At 44.6% G+C, this 20789-nt stretch overlaps 5 non-coding genes and 1 pseudogene across 5 annotated transcripts; 3 read left to right on the top strand and 3 right to left on the bottom strand.

Annotated features, from left to right (window-relative positions):
* Positions 1-1509: 1509 nt before the first annotated feature.
* On the top strand, positions 1510-1603 carry trnai-uau (transfer RNA isoleucine (anticodon UAU)). The gene is made up of 2 exons: positions 1510-1547; positions 1568-1603. It is a non-coding gene; the product is annotated as a tRNA-Ile (tRNA).
* Positions 1604-3457: 1854 nt separating this feature from the next.
* On the top strand, positions 3458-3530 carry trnav-cac (transfer RNA valine (anticodon CAC)). Its single transcript has one exon. It is a non-coding gene; the product is annotated as a tRNA-Val (tRNA).
* Positions 3531-8637: 5107 nt separating this feature from the next.
* On the bottom strand, positions 8638-8733 carry LOC140208841 (U6 spliceosomal RNA; annotated as a pseudogene).
* A 3050-nt stretch (positions 8734-11783) lies between these two features.
* On the bottom strand, positions 11784-11855 carry trnae-cuc (transfer RNA glutamic acid (anticodon CUC)). Its single transcript has one exon. It is a non-coding gene; the product is annotated as a tRNA-Glu (tRNA).
* Positions 11856-14363: 2508 nt separating this feature from the next.
* Positions 14364-14456, bottom strand: trnar-ucg (transfer RNA arginine (anticodon UCG)). Its single transcript has 2 exons — positions 14420-14456; positions 14364-14399 (listed from the first exon to the last, which is right to left on the bottom strand). It is a non-coding gene; the product is annotated as a tRNA-Arg (tRNA).
* Positions 14457-15328: 872 nt separating this feature from the next.
* trnas-gcu (transfer RNA serine (anticodon GCU)) lies at positions 15329-15410 on the top strand. Its single transcript has one exon. It is a non-coding gene; the product is annotated as a tRNA-Ser (tRNA).
* Positions 15411-20789: the final 5379 nt, after the last annotated feature.

A 20789-nucleotide genomic window follows, 5' to 3' on the forward strand; every position in this document is an offset into this window, starting at 1 on the left:
GAAGAGGTTGAAGAGGAGTTTTACCTGGATGCGGCCGGGTTTAAAGGGTATGCGTGTTTATGGAAGGTTGGATTAACATGGTTTGTTTTCTCTGGAGCACCGGGAGCTGAGAGGAGATCTAGTAGAGGTTTAGAAGATTATGAGGTGAAGAGTTAGAGTAGACAGGGTGTGTCGGTTTCCCAGGGTTGAAGTAAATAATACCAGATGCCATGCATTGAGGATGGGAGGAGGTAGATTCTGGGGAGATGTCAAGGTCAAGCTTTTTTGATCAGAGTGGTGGATGCCTGAAGTGCACTGCCCGGCACGGTGGTAGAAACAAAAACATTAGAGGCTTTAAAGAGAGCAGAATCAGAATTCAGAAAAAGAATCGGGTTTATTATCGCCGGCATGTGTCGTGAAATTTTGTAACTCAGCAGCAGCATTTCAAAGTAAAACATAATATCGAAGAAGAAAATAAATAATAATAAATAAGTAAATCAATGATAGTATACGTATATCGAATAGATTAAAAATTGTGTAAAAAAGCAGAAATAATATATATTTGAAAATTGAGGTAGTGTTCATGGGTTCAATGTCTATTTAAGAATCGGATGACAGAGAGGAAGAGCCTGTTTCTGAATCGCTGAGTGTGTACCTTCAGGCTTCTGTGCCTCCTATCTGATGGTAACAGCGGGAAAAAGGCATGTCCTGGGTACTGGAGGTCCTTAATAGTGGACGCTTTCTGAGGCACCACTCCTGGAAGATGTCCTGGGTACTTCGTAGGCTAGTATCCACAATGGAGAGGAGCAAATTTTACAAACCTCTGCAGCTTCTTTCGGTTGTGTGCAGTAGCCCCACTCCCCGTACCAGACAGCGATGCAGCCTGTCAGAATGCTTCCCAATGTACATCTATAGAAGCTTTTCAGTGCATTGGTTGACATACTGAATCTCTTCAAACTCCCGATGAAGTACAGACGTTTTCTTGCCTTCTTTAGAACTGCATCGATCTGTGGTGACCAGGATAAGTCCTCAGAGATCTTCACACCCAGGAATCTGAAACTGCTCACTGTCTCCACTTCTGATCCCTCTATGAGGATTGGAATGTGTTCCTTCGTCTTACCCTTCCTGAAGTCCACACTCAGCTCTTTCGTCTTGTTGATGTTCAGTGCCAGGTTGTTGCTGCGACACCACTCCGCTAGTTGGCATATCTCAGTCCTGTAGGCCCTCTCTTCTCCATCTGAGATTCTACCTACAATGTTTGCATCATCAGCAAATTTATAGGTGGCATTTGATGTGCACTTTTGATTACTCGATATCCTCATGGATGTCAGGAAGATCGAGGGATATGGACAAGGTAGGAAGGAGGGATTAGAGTTTGAGTATCTTTGATTTGCTGTTTAGATGTCACGGCAATACACTGTGGGCCGAACTGCCTTTTCACGTATATTTCTGTGCTGTTTGCTCCATGATATTGGAATTTCTTCCAGTTTTCCTTTCCAGATATTTACAGCCAAGTGTTTGCAGCGCTGGGCTCTAGTGGCGCAATCGGTTAGCGCGCGGTACTTATATGGCAGTACACGGCGGAGAAATGCCGAGGCTGTGAGTTCGAGCCTCACCTAGAGCACTTGTGATTTTAATGCTTGCAACGCCCAGGTGACTGCGCGTTTTTCAAGCTGAGCACCCTGTTTATTACTTGCATTTAACTTCGAAGCGATGCACCTTTGACCTTATACACTAAAAGGCATGTGCCCGCGGGGCTGCAAACATTCTCCGTGTTTGCTTCTCTCGCTCAACACGCGTAGCCTCACTTCCCTTTGTTGAACGTGCCTGAACAGGCGGTTTCTTTGTTGAATCAGGACATCACAAGCCCACACATATTCCTGTCTTCTCAATTCAATTAACCAAACAGTGAAACAACGAACCCGACCTTTCCTGAAGCCATGCCTCAGAAACGCTGTAATTGCACCTCACCTTGGTTCGCTGTGCTGTCGATTAAGCTCAATGTTCGCTTACAACGGCGAATTGTTTCAGGCCCACGCGAACAAAAGAGATATTAATCGTGGCCTCAATGGCCAGAAATGGTATCGAGATGCTGATATCTCTGTCCCCCTCTCTCAACATGAAGCTCCAGTATTTCAGGACAGAATTATAAAATAATTCTCACATGTCCCGTGTTCACTAAGCCTCTGTGAAAGAGACGACACCTCCCCCGATTCTACTGACTTGCTGAGATTCCGTTTCCAATGGTCAGATCCCTCTAGCTGCAATGCGATCCCTCCACTGCGACCTTTGATTTGGTCTATTTGCCTGAAGGTTGTTGTTCCCAATATAAATTTCCTTCACAATCGGTCGTATAACTGGCCTTTCATGTCTTTGTCTGGTTGCGATCCGACGGATTAGATTGGAACATGATCATCAGTGAGATATCAGTGTGATGGTGTGTCTGGTGTTAGTGTGGATTCAGTGTGACGATTGGCCGTGATTCATTACTCTACAGCTGGTATCATCTCACAAGTAACTCCGGCTTGTAACGCGTCCTGTTGTCTATAAGTGTATCGGCACGTTGTTCAGTCACTTTCAATTAACTTGTAATCTGAGGTGATGAGAACGGACGAGAGAGACAGGGTGAGAAATCTTAAAGGCGCCGTTGAATTTAGTTCGTGAGCTGGAGCGCAACCTCGTGGGAGGGGAAGGGGGAGATCCAAAATGATAGGAGAAGACAGGAGGGCGAGGGAGAAAAAAGAGAGAGAGAAAAGTACATGCACACACACACACACACACACACACACATATATGTGTGTGTGTGTGTGTGTGTGTGTGTGTGTGTGTGTGTGTGTGTGTGTGTGTGTGTATTCTTTTTCTCCCTCTCCTTTTTCTCCCTCTGTCCCTCTCACTATACCCTTCGCCCATGGGCTTCACCCTCCCCCTTTCCTTTCTCCCTGGGCCTCCTGTCCCATGATCCTCTCATATCCCTTTACCAATCACGTGTCCAGCTCTTGGCTCCATCCATCCCCCTCCTGTCTTCTCCTATCATTTTGGATCTCCCCCTTCTCCTCCCACTTTCAAATCTCTTACTAACTCTTCCTTCAGTTAGTCCTGACGAAGGGTCTCGGCCTGAAACGTCGACTGTACCTCTTCCTACAGATGCTGCCTGGCCTGCTAAGTTCACCAGCAACTTTTATGTGTGTTGCTCGAAATTCCAACATCTACAGATTTCCTCGTGTTTGCTGTTTGAATTCCTTGCTGTATATAAGCAACATAGTTCAGTTACCTGTTACATGTCGCGCCCTGACCAGCACCCCACAGGAAATTGTTAATGCATGTAACCGTATATGTCACATAAATGCAATAATTGTCATTGAAAGCGAAGAGGAACGGTGGGCAATGACTTGTTCTTATCGCTGTATTGCAGAGCAGGGTGGGGAGGGGGTGCCTCGGGTCATTGCTCAATAGCGCAGAGTATTGAGCGCTTTGCACAGTTTCTGTGGTGTAGTGGTTATCACGTTCGCTTCACACGCGAAAGGTCCCCAGTTCAATCCTGGGCAGAAACATCGTTTGGGCTCCAGTGTTTGGGATGAACTTGAAACTGAACTTTTCAGTTCGTGTTCAGGTTTACTGTCGTGGGCATCCAGGGTGTAAGTACAATGAACATCCGCTTTTCCAGCAGTAGCACATTGTATTTCAAACCTGACAATGGTAAAGTAAAGAAAGAAAAAATAATAAAAATGATATATAATTTCCAGGAAAACATAAACGGATTTAAACATAAGGCGGTTCGTGGATGACGTAGACGTCGCAACGGGAGAATTAGCGGTTCGAAGCTATTGTCGCAGAGCGGAGGATGTGTTGTGTTTTCACCGGAGCGGACATCTCAAATGTTCCCATCCAGACAAACATCAGGAGCAAATACCGTGTCCTGCAAAATTTCAAAACTACTTTAAGATGTTAAATCGCTCCACATCCTTCCTGTAGTCAGGTGACCAGAACCAAGCACAGTACTCCAAGTAGGGTCTGACCAGGGTCCTATCCAAGACTATCCCTATTACATTTTCTGCACAAAGAAGTAACATTTGCCATTCTCCCATCCTCACTGCCTCCTTGGACTACAAACAAGTCTCCTCTTTTATCTCTGATCTCTCCCACTCTCTCTCGTCATCCTCCTGTTTTTCACCTATCTTAATGCGGCTCTCTCATGCCTTCTCATACCTCCTTTTAATTTTTCTAAGTCCATTGTTAAATCCCTCCTGGCTACATTGTGACTTTCCATAGCACTGTCTGATCCTTTCTTCCAAAACCTTAAGTATATTTATTTCTTTTTCTTGAAGACGTGTTCCATATCTCTTATCAACCAGGGTTACTTTACGGAGTCATCCGATCCCCACCTCAATGAAAGAAGCTAATACTGAATCCCAATCAATGCTGCATTAACGATCTCCATATTTCTCTTGTGCATTTGAAGGTACAAATCGCTTCCCAAAATCGGCTCCAACGTTCCTACCCAATAGTATCAATTAAGTGATTCCATATTGTCTGCTGCTATCCCAGTGTAAGGTATGTCGAATCGCTGTGCTCTATCCATCTGAACTGCTGACACGCGGAGAGATCAGTTACCTGATCCATTTCACTTTCTGGTGATCCTAGCACAGGATCGACTGTTCACTAGTCCACCTGCCCGTTACTTGTACCAATTCTTCTGCCTGTACACAACTGAGAAATTCTGTCACATCTAAACCTTTTAAACAGAGGAATTGCCGATGAATATCAGTGAAGTTTAAGTTACCTCTGACAACAGCCGTGTTAATAAAAGCAGCTGTGCAAAATCTATCTCCTGATCTGTCACTGTCTCTGTGTGTTGTTTTAGATTTGGTGATGGGAGCTCTGTACAGAATACTCTCAAACGAGTGTTTGTTCCCTTCCTACTTCTGAGTTCCACTCACAGTCCATTAGCATACAATCCCACCACATTGTCCCCGCTTTCCGCGCTGTGCTACTATAATGCTCTCCTTGTGTTTAAAAGGCTTTCCCTTTACTCTCTTTTACCCGACTATGAGAATCTTGAAACACCTGAACCTGTAGAAGTACGGAAATCATTCCTTCCCTTGTGATTGAATTGACTTTATTTCTTACATCCTTCACATACATGAGGAATAAAACATCTTTAGGTTACGTTTCTGTCTAAATGTGCAATATGCCATCCTAGTAATTTATAATAATTTATAATAAATGGAACAGGCAATGGAACATAGAAAAACATTCAAACCAACTTGAGTTAGTCAGTTTAATGGTCTGGTGGATGACGCTGTCCTGGAACCTGTTGGTCCTGGCTTTTATGCTGCGGTAAAGTTTCCCGGATTATTGTCACGTCTCTGTAATAGTTTGGAATTTATTCATTTCAGGATGACCAGGCACATGATTGTTTGAATTTATGACGTACTTGCCAAAACTACTGAATTTTAAACTGCTTTATTCAAAAACTTCTCTGAATTGGAATTGGAGTTGGCGTTTTCTACACAGAAGGCCATTTAACGTAAACACATATTTCATTCCATCCTTCAGCTGTTGTCTGAATTTCCTTTGTGTCAGTGTGTAGATACAAGTATTGGTGCACACACTAAGAATTTGAAACATTAATCCAGTTTGCTGCAGTATATATACCGGGGAACTGAAATATCTGTCCTGGTAATAGTAATTTTCCGGTTGCCATTTCAGAGAATGAGCTATATAGGGCATCCAAAACAATATGAAATTAGTTGAAATTGCAAACAATAAGATCATCGATTTTCTGCGGTTTTCCACATTGGTATCTTTCTGTTTATCGCTGCTCTTCCGAAGCCCTCTGCGGGCTCTATTTGCCGCAATTATATGTCTTACTGTTAACCCATTGAAGATAAGAATTAAGCCGATTGGTAGCAATGGTGTTAAAATGCTATCTAGTAATTCGAGTCCTTTCCACTCGGGTGAAGTAGTGTATTCATGTGTGAAGGAGCAACGCCACGGCATGTTGTCAATGATGACGTAAGGTTCAAGCGCAAAGTAAAACGGGACACATCTCCCGCAGCTCACTAAAACCACAGTCACCATGATGACCGTTGCTGTTCTCTCAGTGCAGTATCGGTCCCGCAGCTTTTCACAACATATTGCGATGAAACGGTCGAATGTGAAACTGACCGTAAACCACACAGAACAGTCTCTCGTCACACCAAATAATACATTTGTCAGAGCGCATACAGGAGTGATCAGCAGGGATCTGGAATAAATGTAGATATTGTTGGTCTGGTCCACTAAAGCGAAAACTATAACCACTATCAGTTCCGTTGTTGCCATTCCAACCAGGTAACGGGTGATGCATTTGGAGAGTCCGCACTTTCCCTGAGATAGGATCACAATCGCCGTTAAATTAACTACAAGAAATTTGGAGAGAGAGAAACAGATTTATTTTATCCCATTCAGCGGAGCACATTCGCTTCTGACATTGAGGGCGGGACATCAGCTCGGCAGGTGAAATGGAGTATACCTTATTGAACGGGGAGATAGGATCATTCTTTTCTGTCGCTTCTTCCAGTCATTTCGAGTCATTTGAACAAGAAGGTCACAGTAACAGCTGATGACATGTGTCACAATAAAACACGTTGTACGTATGTTCTTCTGAGCATATAAGAGAGATGGAGAGCAATGTTCCAGGGACCTTTGGTAATAAAAAGTTACCCGCCCAGAGGAATTTAGCTGCGGTTTAGGGCCGGGTTGATGAGCGTTCATGTCCGGATTAGCAGAGAGTGGGTTGTTGATGTTTTAACTGTGACAAGTCTACTGCAGGGATTGGTGTTAGTCCCATTGCTATTTATCATGTATGTTACTGACTCAGATGTCGATGTAGAAAACTGAATCAGAAGAATTACGGACGACTCTAAGGTTGGGGCCGCTGTTCCGGCCAGAATCTCCATCCAAGCTTGCAGCTTGATGTCAGCTGGCTTGAAAACTGGCAGATGGCATTTAATACAGACAGTGTGCGACGGTCTGCGTTGTGAGGAACGGTGCAACGGGCTTCGACGCACATATTGAATATGTGGACTTTAGTGTGCAGTATTTAAAAAGAGACAAGGCGATACAGATTGATAACTCCAGGAAAGCGGCGTCACGGGCAAATCGGGTCGTATTGAGCTCGAATCACAGAGGCCTTCACAATCAGATGACTGAGTACACGAATCAGGACGATTTGTTGAAGCTGTACAACACGTTGGTGAGACCGTACATAGAATATCGTGGGCTGTTCTGGCCATCTACTTACAGTTTTGAAATATCAATAAACTTCAAAGAGTGCAGCGATAATTTGAAAGGAAGAGATGGGGAAATGAACAGTGTGAATGCATGCAGATCTTCCCCATCCAGGGTCAATACTATAGAGAGGGTGTGTGGATACTGAAGAGAGAGAGAGAGAGAGTGCATAGGAGATTTACAAGGATGTTGCCTGGATTGGAGGGCGTACCTTAGGAGAACCGGTTGAGTGTGCTTGGCCTTTCCTCCTCGTACTGACGGAGAATGAGAGGTGACTTGACAGAGATGTACAAGATGAAGAGAGGCATTGATCGTGTGAATAGTCAGAGTTTTTTTTGTCCCCAGGTTAACACAAGGGGGATATAGTTTTAAGGTGCTTGGAAATAGGTACAGAGAGGATACCAGAGGTATGTTTTTCACACGGAGAATGGTGAGTGCCTGGAAAGCACTGCCGGCGGCGGTGGTGGAAGCGAGTACAATAGGGTCTTTGAAGAGCCCTTTAGACAAGTACATTGAGCTTAGAAAACCAGAGGGCTCTGCGCTAGGGAAAGTCTAAGGAGTTTTTAGAGTAGGTTACATATTCGGCACAACATTGTGGACCGGAAGCTCTGTAATATGATGTAGATTTCTATGTTCTATGTCATATCCTTTGAGAACATCTACAACTAAAGTTCATAGGCTTGGGGAGAAAGTTGAAATATGCAAGAAGTATATGTAATAGAATTTATTCACTCAGAGGGTCGAGCGAGCGTGGAAGGAACTCCAAGCGTAACTGATAGATGCGGATTCAATTGTATCATTTTAGTGGAGGTTGTGTAGGGACGTGTATGAGAGAGGGACGGAGGGTGCAGAAAAATGGAGCGAGGCGGAAGATCACAGAGGGATGGCCTAGCTTGTACCTATTTTCTATGGTAATAATCTGCGACTTCATGACTATCTCTGTCCCATTTCTCCATTCAGTGTCTTCTCATTTTCCACTTCGTCACCAATCTAAGTATGTGCAGAATAGAGGGAGTGTTCAAGCTGACCTTTCAATCTCATTTCCTTCTGCTTTTGTAGTACAAACTATTGCGTGCCTATTGTGAAACTGGTACCGAAGAGCGGCCCTCGGCTTATTAGATAACCGAAACTCTCACCACTCTGCTTCCAGTGTGGAACTTGTACCAATGTGTGGCCTCGGTTGCCGGAGAAAGCCTCATGTCTGTATCTATCTGGGAACTGGTATCGATGTGCGGCCCACATGGGCAGAGGAGGGATGCTACATGCAATAGAACAGCAATGGTATGCGCCAGGAATAACAACAGCCATTGCTGAGGTTGTGAAAAGATGTGGCATCTGTCAGCAAAATACTAAGGCCCCAGGTCCGGCCACAGACGACCATATGCCTATGCCTGAGTTCACTTTTGAGAATTTGCGCGTCATCCTTGCGCAGGGGCCATGCTAATCTTCTCTGTATCGTACCATAGCTGCAAAGAATTGAAACCATCTCATGTGTGGGCTGACTATCTTAGGCAACAGTACAATAGATGGGTTTAATGCTCTCAACCGAGAACTGGCAAAGCTGCCGCTGTATGCTCAACAGACTCGCTATGCCGTTGACTATGAACTTGCCCAACAAGGAGGGGTCTGTGTCATAGCAGGAGATAAATCTATCACCCATGTCAGGGACGAGTGGTATATTATTTCCTATGCTATAGGTGAAATATGTGATTACATAGATGGCTTCACGCAGGGGCCGGCGGGCTGCTGGGACTGGCTTACTGGCTGGTTCTCCAGCTGGAGGTTGTGAATCATCCATGGAGTTATAATAATTGTAGTGTTATGTCTTCTCGGGTGCTGTGTATGTGGAGCATTAAGGCCGTGTTGTAACCCGTGGATCAAACATATTGTAAATCCTTTAGGCACCCCAGTAGTTCCCCAGGTGATGGGGTCCATAGCCCTCGAAGAGCATTGTCTGGGGGAGAAAGTGTATCCGAGAAGGGACTGTCCCTTCCCTGAAGGATACGAACCCTCTTTTCAGGCCGAGGAAGAAAACAACGTACTAGGATGTTAATCTGGAAGACAGATCAACAAGGAGGGACTTGTGGAGGAATTTTCAAGCGTCAAAGGGTTAAAATCGACTAAATGATATAAATGTCTGAAGCCTGTGAAAGGCGAGAGTTGGGGGCGGGGGGGGGCGGTGGAATGGGTGAAACCAGACGCACCAGTCTATCCCTGTTTTTGTAATTCTTTATCACACATTAGCATATTTCTGCTGGAGCGGCTTCCTTATCGTGATCAAAGGGCAACAGAATGTATTGTGTGTCTGCACAAATGTCAAGTATCAGGAATTGACTGTGAGTGTTGTCCTTTAATGTTGATTTAAACCCCAAGGCCTGCATCCTACAATGGACCGTTCTGTGATCATGAGTGCGTGAACAACTGATAACTAACCGATAACCCCTGCATGTAGAGCTTACTGATATGTACTCAACTGTATCAATGAAGCTGTACTTGAAGCTGTTTCCGGAACTCTGACACCCCGCTCTTAGGGCAGGGTTTCCCGTGATATCACGAATAAAGATTGGTTGAAGCGATCTCCTCCGTGTCTGAGTGCAGTTCCTAATATTTGTCCGACAAGGAAGAACCTCTATTCCCCTCAGTCTCAGCATTATCGGCAATTTACTTCTCAACCTGCAGTTTGGGAGTCCGAATATAACTCTTGACTGTTGCTCTCACATTTCATATGCCGTACGGTTAACATCATTACTATCTTTTTCTCTATTCTTTTTATAACTGTCTTTTCTTCAATATTTTACCTATATATTTATTGATCCGTATACTCGTCTATAGATTTGCTAAATATGTCTGCAGAAAATAAAGGATCTCAGGTTGTATGTTTTATGTACTTTGATAATAAATTTTACTTTGAACTTTCAACATTAATCTATTGTTTTTATTGTGCTTCTGACGACCTTGGGTTCGGAAGCTCCCTACACAGCGTGAATAAACATTTTAAATCGACCCCGTTGTTCTGAAACTGACTCAACATCCAGCATTTCCCTTCAGTTCAATTTCTGAAGTCTCAGCCGCATCTGCACACATTTTCCTTTATGACATCTACTATATTTTTTATTGATATAATCCCCTGGATTAACAATGAAATGATAACCTGCTCCGACAGGCTCAACATCTTCCGTACTGAGAATTCTACCCTGATTGTTACACGGTAACGTGGAACTCTCCTTAGTGTGGGGATATCGCTGGTCACGGATGTACGGAGGATATTAAGTGCCTGTGATGAGGCTCTCGATGTTTACCCATGGGATGATGTGAGGCAAGGAATTTAAACGAAGCTGGAGCACAAGGAAGCTTAATTCAGAATTGGGTAGAATTACGGCAGCAAAATGGAGTACAGAGGGACTGATTAGATGAAGCAATCATGTTTTCCATGATCTGGTGACCCGTCTTGAAGAGAAGCTGTCAACCTTAATTAGAAGGCAACATATTTGCGAGGAAGGTGGTTGCGAGGAGCTTGTAAATAATGTATTTGAATCAGTTTTAGAATGCTTGTGAAAAAGAGTGAGTGAAAAGAAGCACTTCAGTTTGCAGCGAAGTGGAAGTAAGAGTAAAATGTATACTGATTTAGACACATTTTGAATGTAATGTCGAAATTATTTTCAGAAAAGGAACGTAACACTGGAGATCAAATAAAGTATCTGCAGCCGATAGGAAATTTGCTGGGCCAACATCCCCATTCACAGACAAATAATAAACAGGTGCTGCATATGAAACAGGAGGTTGAATCTGTGGTGATAAAGGCACATGTTCATTTTCATTTCAAGAGGACTAGAATATAAAGCAAGGATGTAATTCAGAGACTTTACAAAGCACTGGTGAGGCCTTGCTTGGAGTATTGTAAGCATTTTTAGTTCCTTTACCTGAGGAAGTATTGCTGACCTGGACAGAGTTCCAAGGAGATTCAGAGAAATGATGCTAGGATGGATTGGCTAGTGATATGAAGAGCGTTTGCCGGCGCCGGGCCCGCATTCACTGGAATTCAGTAGGTTGCCCGATGACCTCATTGAAACCTATCGAATGGTGAAAGGCCTTGATAGAGCGGATGCTGAGAGGATGTTTCCTATGGTAGGAGAAAATAAGACCAAAGGACGCAGCCTCGCGATAGGGGACCGTCCTTTTAGAGCAGAGATGAGGAGTGAGTTCTTTAGCGATAGAGCGGTAAATCTGTTGAATTCGTTGCCACGGGCCCCTGTGGAGTGCAAGTTTTTTTGTATAATTGTCAGAGATCGATAGATTGTTGATTGATCAGGGCATGAAATGATACAAAAGCAGGAGAATGGGGCTCAGAGGAAATGTCGAAGCAAACCCGATGTGCCCGAGGGCCTAATTCTGCTCCTATATTTTGTGGTTTTATGGTGCTGAATCAGGCCAATGCTGGTTAAGCATAGACAGGAATGGGGTTATAGTGGAAGCAGGCTAATCCACACCATAATTTAAAATTAACACATTAAATTACAGCGGCAATATGTTAATTCCCTAACCGGGAATCGAACCCGGGCCGCGGCGGTGAGAGCGCCGAATCCTAACCACTAGACCACCAGGGAAGCTGATAAAACGCAGCACACAGCAATGGACAACTATCAAATGAGCAAAATACTTTATACTTTATTGTCGCCAAACAATTGATACTAGAACGTACAATCATCTCAGCGATATTTGATTCTGCACTTCCCGCTCCCTGGATTACAAATCAATAGTAAATATTAAAAAATTAAATTATAAATCATAAATAGAAAATAGAAAAATGGAAAGTAAGGTAGTGCAAAAATACCAAGAGGCAGGTCCGGATATTTGGAGGGTACGGCCCAGATGCGGGTCAATATAAAACAAATCCTATAGATAAATAATAATAATGAGTAAATGTGATAAGTATTGCCACGAATCCACCGCTCAGCATTTTGCAGATCCTTTGTTCATCCAGTGCTTCTGGTTAAGGAACACTCTGGACTCTGAATGAATCTGAGGTAAACACTCGTTCTCCGTGTCTTTATAAAGATTGTGACATTCAGATTCTCTTATGAGACCTGGGTCATTTTTATTTCTGTCTATCGCCTCGAAGCAATTCAGTGGTCGGCCCTACGATCCCGCGACCACATCACTGTTGCCGATACATCTGGTGTCTTCTTCCTAAAGGCTAATTCCGACGCCGTAACCTACGCAAGTGGCCAACGCGCTTTGTGAGCATACCTCCGCCTGGATGGAAGTAGGAGAAAGAAAAGCAGACGTTCAGAATGCCCGAAATATGGTCTGGCGATGGAATGGTAGGCTTTCCTGGAATGGTGGCGACTCCTGGGCTGGGCGAGGAAATCCAGCACAGGATGAAAAGCTCCAGCACAGAACGTGGCTCTTGGAGTAGATTTGGCTCTGTTCTTGGACTCGGCTTGATTAGGCTCTTACGTACAGAGCCGGGGCCCTCCTTGGAGCGCAGGGCCGGGATCCTCCTAGGACGCAGGGCAGGGACCTTTCCAGGGCGCAGGGCCGGGACACTTTTAAGGTGCAGGCCGGAACACTTCTAGGACACAATGCACGGGCCCTTCCAGGACGCAGGGCCGGGACACTTCTAGAACGCAGGGGCGGGTCCCTTCTAAGACGCAGGGCCGGGACCCTTCCAGGACGCAGTGCCGGGATAACTGTCGAGGATACTTGCCGAGGTGACTGCCGAGGAAACCGCCGAGGTAACTGTGAGGGTTTCAGACGGGGAGGGTAAGGGAACAATCCAGCAGCCAATCTTTGGTTTCCAGAGGTATTTATGTGCCAGCCCAAAACGAGAATCAGGTGCCTCACTTAAGGCACTCAATGGAACAAGGGAAAACAGGAAAACCCGGAATAAGCATCAATGAACCGGACTGTGAACGGGAATGCGGATTTCACGGACTGGACCATAACAGGTACATGGACTGTTTTACTTAGCCAACGAAATGGGAGACATATCTGGACTCATGCGAGTGTCCATGGCTACCCATTGAATTTGAAGTTAGTAGGAGGAACCGAAGCAGAAACTGTTCAGGTGAGGACCGGTTCTGCCAGACGGAGGATGGTGATGATAGAGGGGAACTGGTTGGTTCTTTCCTTGAGAAATGTGGAGATTTTTAAGGCCTTTTAATACGGGGACTGGACGTCCATAGAGAAAATGAGACCGTCATAGCCAGGGAACTGGAATTTAGTGAGTCAATCAAGAGCTCGGGAAGGTTCGCGAATGCAGGTGGGATGGGACTGAGTATGGGGCATAGGATGGACTGGAGCTATGAGAACACATAATCAGTGGGGCAGGAGTAGGCTGAGACAATGAGCCTACCTGGACAATCAGATTTGTGAATCGAGTCGGAGGTAGAGCGAGCAGTTCAGGGCAATGGAACCATGAGTTTTGTACAGTGAATGCAGGTTCTCCAGAGTTGATGACGTCAGTGATAATGTCGGAGACAGTTCTGTGATCGTCCGCACCCCGGAGACAGATCTGTGATCGTCCGCAGTCGGGATTATTCAAGGTGTAGGGATGAAGATGTGTCTGAGAGTTCCCGCTTTGTCTCAGCAAGGTAGAGGTCAGTCCGCCACTCTACAACAGCAGCACTTTGTCTGCGTGATTGAAGGTAAATTTGGGGATGGGGGTTAGATTTGGGAGGGCAGCGTATTCAGAGGGGGTCCTGATGCTGAGGCGGTTGATGTCTAGTTGGCAATTAGTGATGAAGATATCCCAGAACAGGCAGAGGACCAGCACGCTGAGTCCAAGAAGAGGAGGAGGGTTGGAGACAGGAGAATGTACCGTCACTGCTGGGTGGTGAATCCTCGCCGATAAGGTGTGCTCGGAGACGGAGCTCAATGGGAAATAAACTTCACCTTCCCAGTAGCACCTCCTGAGCGTCTGAGAAGCTCCAACCAATTGTTTATGAAAGTGTCTGCAGAAATACCACATAATATTATATGTTGTGAAGACGAAGCATTACGTTTTCACCGAGGGTGCAGTACTCCGGTTAATCCCCACGCAGAATTGAGACAAGCAGTTGGCTGCAGGGAGTGAGAGACAGAATGGAACCGAAACCGCCAGGTTTTCAAAACGACCGTGGCAGGACTCGAACTTGCAATCTTCTGATAACTTCCACCATGTCAAGCACCGAAGTCAGACGCCTTATCCATTAGGCCACACGGCCGTATTTTGTGAGAAAGGGAACATGCTGAATGCTGCAAGGAGTTTCCACCTGTTAAGTGGTTTCCTGACCGAGCTAAAGGTACACGCAAGCAATGATTTCATCCCAGGTGAACATTCGACCTGTTGTCAATATCTCTCCATGCATTCCTGCTTTGGGCTGTACACTATTTAGTTTCTGTCACACAGAAAGGAATTCTCAAAGGTACATGACACGGTCTTTTTCAGCGGCATATTCTGGGATTGGAATCAGTGAAATGGTCCACCACATTCAAAACATTATTGATAGAGTGAACTCGATTTCTTTTCAGGTATTCAGCCGTTGGTTTGGTATTCCCGAACCGAGTAGCCATGTGTATGTGTCGGCTAAGCGTTAGGGTGTTCGGATCTGCGGCTGCGCACAGACGGGCGTGCCGTCAGCGCGTCATAATATGGTAGCTATCGGGTTATTGCATTTGCCTAAAACAGGGAAAATCGTCATTCTCGAACCAGATGGCAAATTCCTATAATATCTGTTTACTTGAAATCAAGCAATATGATAACCCCGCTATTGAAATTTTATTTAATTCGACATAAATTTATCCCATTTTACAACTCAAAACATTCACAGTTTCTCCGAGTTACAGAGCACGGATTCGATAGGTATGCCACAGCACGTCCATGGAGTCCAAAGTGCATGGAATACCTATTTCCATGTTTCCTGTGGTTGGCACATATCTCTCTAAACTGTCCTTATCCAAACTCAATGAATTCTGGTAAGCACGGCGAGCAAAGTAATTCGGCCTAGAATCTGAACACACATGGGTGGGCCTAAAGCAGAAGTTTTAAATGCTGTGAAGAAAATCAGAACTTCGGAGTACTAGAGAGGGAAGAGCAGACGAGGTGGCCGAGAGGTTAAGGCGATGGACTGCTAATCCATTGTGCTCTGCACGCGTGGGTTCGAATCCCATCCTCGTCGCGACATGTTAATCGGGGGGACCACTTTTGAAACTGTCACTTTAAAACATCCAAGCCTCCAAATTTTGTCACAGGGACGCCAGGCGGTTTGTTATGTGAGTCATGAAAAGCGATATTCATCATTAATTTATCACCAAATTTGGCCTCAATACCACAAGATATAGGAGCAAAATTAGGCTATTCGGCTCACCGATCTCCGCCATTGCATCACGGCTGACGCCTCACCTTCAGTATTGTGAACAGTTTTGGGTGCCTCATCTTAGAAAATATGGGCTAGCACTGGAGAGAGTCTAGAGGACGTTCACAAGGATGATTGATGACTCCGGGACTGTACTCGCTGGAATTCAGAAGGATGAGAGGGGGATCTAATTGAAACTATTCGAATGTTGAAAGAACTAGACAGAGTAGATGTGGAAAGGGTGATTCCCATGGTAGGGGAGTCTAGGAAAAGGGGGCACAGCGTCAGGATAGAGGGGCGCCCTTTCAAAACAGAGATGCGTAGAGATTTATTTAGCCAAATGATGGTAAATTTGTGGAATTTATTACCACATCCAGTTGTGGAGGCCAGGTCGCTGGGCGTATTTAAGGCAGAGTTTGGTAGGTTTTTGACTAGACATGGCACCAAATGTTATGAGGAGAGGGCTGGGAACTGGAGTTCATGAGGAAAGAAAAAAAAAAGATCAGCCATGATTGAATGGCGGAGCAGACTCGATGGGCCAGATGGCCGAATTCAGCTCCTGTGCCTTATGGTCTTATGGTCATACATATCATTCCTCTCAACTCCATTCCCCTGCCTTCTCCTCGTCACATTTGACACCCTTACTACCTGTCCACCTCCTCAACTGCCGCGTTAAATATACCCAGTTACTTGCTTTTCACGGCTATCCGTGGCAATAAATTCCACAAATCCATAACTCTCTGGCTACAGAAATTGCTTTAGAAAAGGGACGTTTTTATCTGAGGTTGTGCCCGCTGGTCCTTGACTCCAGTACTACAACAAAATCCTCTGTATGTCCAGTCTATCTTGGTCTGTCAATATTCGATAGATTTCACTGAGATGCCCGACTCATTCTTCCAAATTCCAGCGACCAAGGCCCAGCGTCCTAAAATGTTTCTCATAGTTAACTCTTTTACTCTGGGCATCATTCTTGTGACGGTCCTCTGGACTCTCTCCAATACCGGCACATCCGTTTTAGATAAGGGACCCGAACCGTTCACCATATTCCATCTGCAGTCACATAAAAGTCTTATAAAGGCTCCGCATTACATACTTGCTTTTATTTTCTAGTTCTCTCGAAATAAATGTTGACAGTCCATTTGCCTCCCGTACTACCGTATAGTCTATCTGGCACTTCATTGCCTATCTCTTCATCTGAACAAGGTCTTCTGCAAATTATCTGCTTCCTCAAGACAACCTACTCTTCAACCTACGTTGGATTGTTCGCAACTTTGGCGGCAAAGTCACCAATTTCATCATTCCGATTACTGGCATATAAGGTGAAAAATTGCGGCCCTAATACCGACTAGTCACCAGCATCACGACCAGAAAAGGAAGGGGAGGGATGGGAGGGAACGTTGACTCAGACCATGAGAGACCTGCGCCGGGCATTTTCTTGCCTTACAAGACGCAGTTTGGAAGTCTTTGTGGGGCGCCACTCCTCGCACAGACTAGAGCAATGTGCGATTAAGTGCCTTGCTCAAGGGCACAAACACGCTACCACAGCTGAGGCTCGAACTAGCGACCTTGATGCAACTAGACGAACGCCTTATCCACTTGGCCACGACCAGAAAAAAATCCCTTTATTCTCACTATTTCCACCCAAACAGTGATCCATCTATCTATGGCGGTACCTTTGCAGTATTATGAGAGGCCTTTATCATTTTTTAGCAGACTCGTGTGCTGCACTTTGTCAATGACCTTCTGAAAATCCAAGTAAACAGCATTCAGTGACGCTCCTTTGCATATTATGCCTGTTATTTCCTCAAAGAATTTGAAGCGATTTGTCAGACTAGATTACCCCTTGAGGAAACCGTGGTGACTTCGGCCTATTTTATTATGTGTCTCAAAGTGCCGTGAAACTTCATCGTTAATAATAGCCTGCAACATCGTCTCAAACACTGAAGTCGGACTAACAGGCTGATATTCTCTCTTTTGCTTCCCTCCCTTCTTAACGAGTGAATGACGTTCCCAATTATCAAAACTATTCGAGAAAATTGTGCTTCTCGAAGGATCACTACAAATGCCTCCACAATATCTTGGGAGAAGTAGATTGGCGTGAATGTAGAAACAATATGCCATGGCGATTAGTTTCTCTTTTTCGCTCTCTCTGCGTCTGTCCCTTCATTTATCATCAAAGTGTGGAGACTTTATACAGCCCTGGGATTCGGCTGCATACGGTCAGCCACGAAGAAAATAAACCTAATAAAACCCATTAAAACAACAGAGGACTGTCAAACACCCAGTGTGCAGAGAGAGAGAAATATATCGTAGAAAAATAAAACCACGAGAACAGTTTTCAGGTCACAAAGCCAGGCATCACTGCAGCCGGACAAACAATCCACCAGTTGCAGGTCACAGCCTCAGGCCAACACAGAGACGAGCAAAATCCCGCGGAGCAATAAGCAGAGCCGAGCAGTCCCTTGCCTGTAACAACGGGCCATTTCTATCTGGCCTTTTTCTTAAATTGCCAAAACTTTGTGACATTCCTCGCTCTCTGTTACTTCGATCGCCCTCGGGATCGGATTTCGTCGCTTCGATTCGGCCAGTACCCGACACCGGCGTCGTCTCTATTTCCATTTGACTTAGAGTGTGTTTCCAAGTTTTCTGATAACTCGAAGGAAGGTGAGAGGGCCGGTTTCAACGCGCAAATTTGGACTTATGTACTGATAGATAGAAAGAGTAAGTGAAAAGTCGGCATGTGGAGGTTAATGGTGGCAAATGTGAGGGAAGAAGAATCAAGTAGAGAAAATTACACGTAAGTGATGTTCAAAGGGATGTTCTTGCGTCTGAGATATAGAATAGTTAGTTTGATTGTGCATCAATCAGTCAAGGCAGCAAACGCCACAATGGTATTTATTACAACAGGGCTGGGGATTGGGAATACAACTGTACAGAGTATTAGCACAGCTACACCTCGACCACTATGTACGGTTCTGAATTCCTTATTTAAGAGAGAATTCGTTCACGTTGACAGTCCAGAAGATATTACCTCAGCAGGTTCCTGGATCAAAGGTGTTGTCCTATGACGAATGGCTGAAGATGATAGAATGAGGGGTGATCTATTTGAACCAGACAGAAGCTGAGAGGACGCAGCAGGGTGGATGTTGAGAAGAAGGCAGTGAGATTAATAGCATGGAAATGGGCTCCTCAACCTGTAAACTTCATGATAGCCATCAAGGACTATTATAAATCTAAATATGTCCCAGTCCTTTATATTCCCCTTACATGACCACTTATTCTTGTCTGCATGCTGCCGCTCACCTACATTTAAAGCGACGCATAAATTAAGTCAAAATCACACATATATTTGGGATGTTGGAGGAAACTGGGACATCGAGGTTAAACACGTGTCATCACGCAAATTTCGTGTAATCTCCACTTACTCCCACCAAAGGGATATGTTTCCATTTGTAGTACAGCTTTCAAAAATGGACATAACGGGTCTGATTTACAACTGAGGTAGTTCGTAATTTCTTCCTACAGAAAGAACGAATGGCTGGAATTCTCTACCTTAGAGGTTTGCTGAGATTAGATCACTGGCTGTACATAATGAAATAGAGGATACATTTTCAAAGACTAGGGATTTAAAACAATGTGGACATGATAGAGGAGAAAAATTGTGAGAGGAGAAAGATTCATACATTGTATCGACTCGCAGGGCTGGTTTGATGGGCTGAACAGCCTACAGTTGCATTTATTTGTTTATGTTCCTGTCTAAAGAGAAAGAGGGATCTCGGCTGGTAACTCAGAACACAAGGACTTGAAGGGAAGGGTTGGAGGATTTACCTCCAGGATGATAAAGTAAACAGGGCTGGGCAGCAGCGATATCCAGAGGGAAATCACACCTCTCCCAGTCCATCGTCCCTCTTTCACCTCAATCTCATTTGTATTGGTTGTTCAAAGTCTTTGGGAAGTGTCTGGACACAAACTATTCATAGTCCATTCCCCCCGCACGGATTAGTTGCCTGACCTTCTGAGTTCCTGCAGCAATTTGATATTTTTGATTTACGTATCTGGAGTCTCTCATGTCTCCATAGTGCTCAATGGTTTTGTGAATTTTCACCAGATGTTATCTCTGTCTCTGTGTTCCGCTTGGTGACTCCATCTTTCTCTGTCTGACAACTTCCTGTAACAAACACCGCATAGGTAAATACTGCTGCCGCAAAACAAATAGTTTTACGACTGACAGGTCAGTGACGATATATCTGATTCCAATTGGAAAATGACCTATGGAAACTATAACAGGCAGCAAGAAATTCAAAGTGCTCGAAGCAAGATCATAGGTTGATCAACTGTAGCAATTGACTGCGTCGTGGGGTAGGAATTTATAATCAATTTTAATAAATGTACTCACGCAGTAACAGCCCATTCAAACCAGGCAGACCCAGCCTGCCTTTGTAATCTGTACCAGCTACATTAACCACGCCCCTTTCAAGTGACGGTCACATTAACTGTTCCCATCTCTCCTTATGCAATTAGACAGCGTCCCTTTGAAAATAAATATTGAGCTGAATTTATAGGAACCATCTCCATGTGTAAAGAAGGCTCCACGAGAGCTGGAGATATCAGCTGAGTTCCCAGGGATATAATGACAACATTTCCCTGTGGAAAATGGCAGTGCACAAGATAAATCCCCCCACACCAGCACAATGTCCCTGTTGGGCAGATATAGAGCGAGCGGGGCATACATCCTCAAAATCAAACCCCATACAATAATGTTGAACACATTGTGTGGTGTGCACCCATGCATGACCACATCCACCCGTAGAATGGCCTTTCATAATCGAACCTCTCTTTTTCTCACAATCTTCTTTAGTACCTGGATTATCAGAGTTTTGGTCACTCTGTTGTTGGAATAAAATTATTATACTGGAAGTAGTGTAGAAAGGTTTGAAGAGGATGATACTTGTCCAGAGAATCAGAATTATGGGGTAAATTTGGCCAGGCTGGGTATTTATTCCTTTGAACGTAGAGGAATGGGGATAAAAGTTACTGGAATGTTTAAAAACACAAGAGTCATATATAAGGCTGTCGCTGACAATCTTTGCTCCTGATTAGGAGTGTCGAAAATGACTGGTACAGTTTTAAGTTGAGAGGGCAAAGATTTAGAAGGTGCTGAGAATCAGGAATGAGGCCAGAAAAAGTGGCTGACGCAGCTTC

The sequence above is a fragment of the Mobula birostris genome, chromosome 13 (assembly GCF_030028105.1).
Source record: "Mobula birostris isolate sMobBir1 chromosome 13, sMobBir1.hap1, whole genome shotgun sequence".
Lineage (NCBI taxonomy): Eukaryota > Metazoa > Chordata > Chondrichthyes > Myliobatiformes > Myliobatidae > Mobula > Mobula birostris.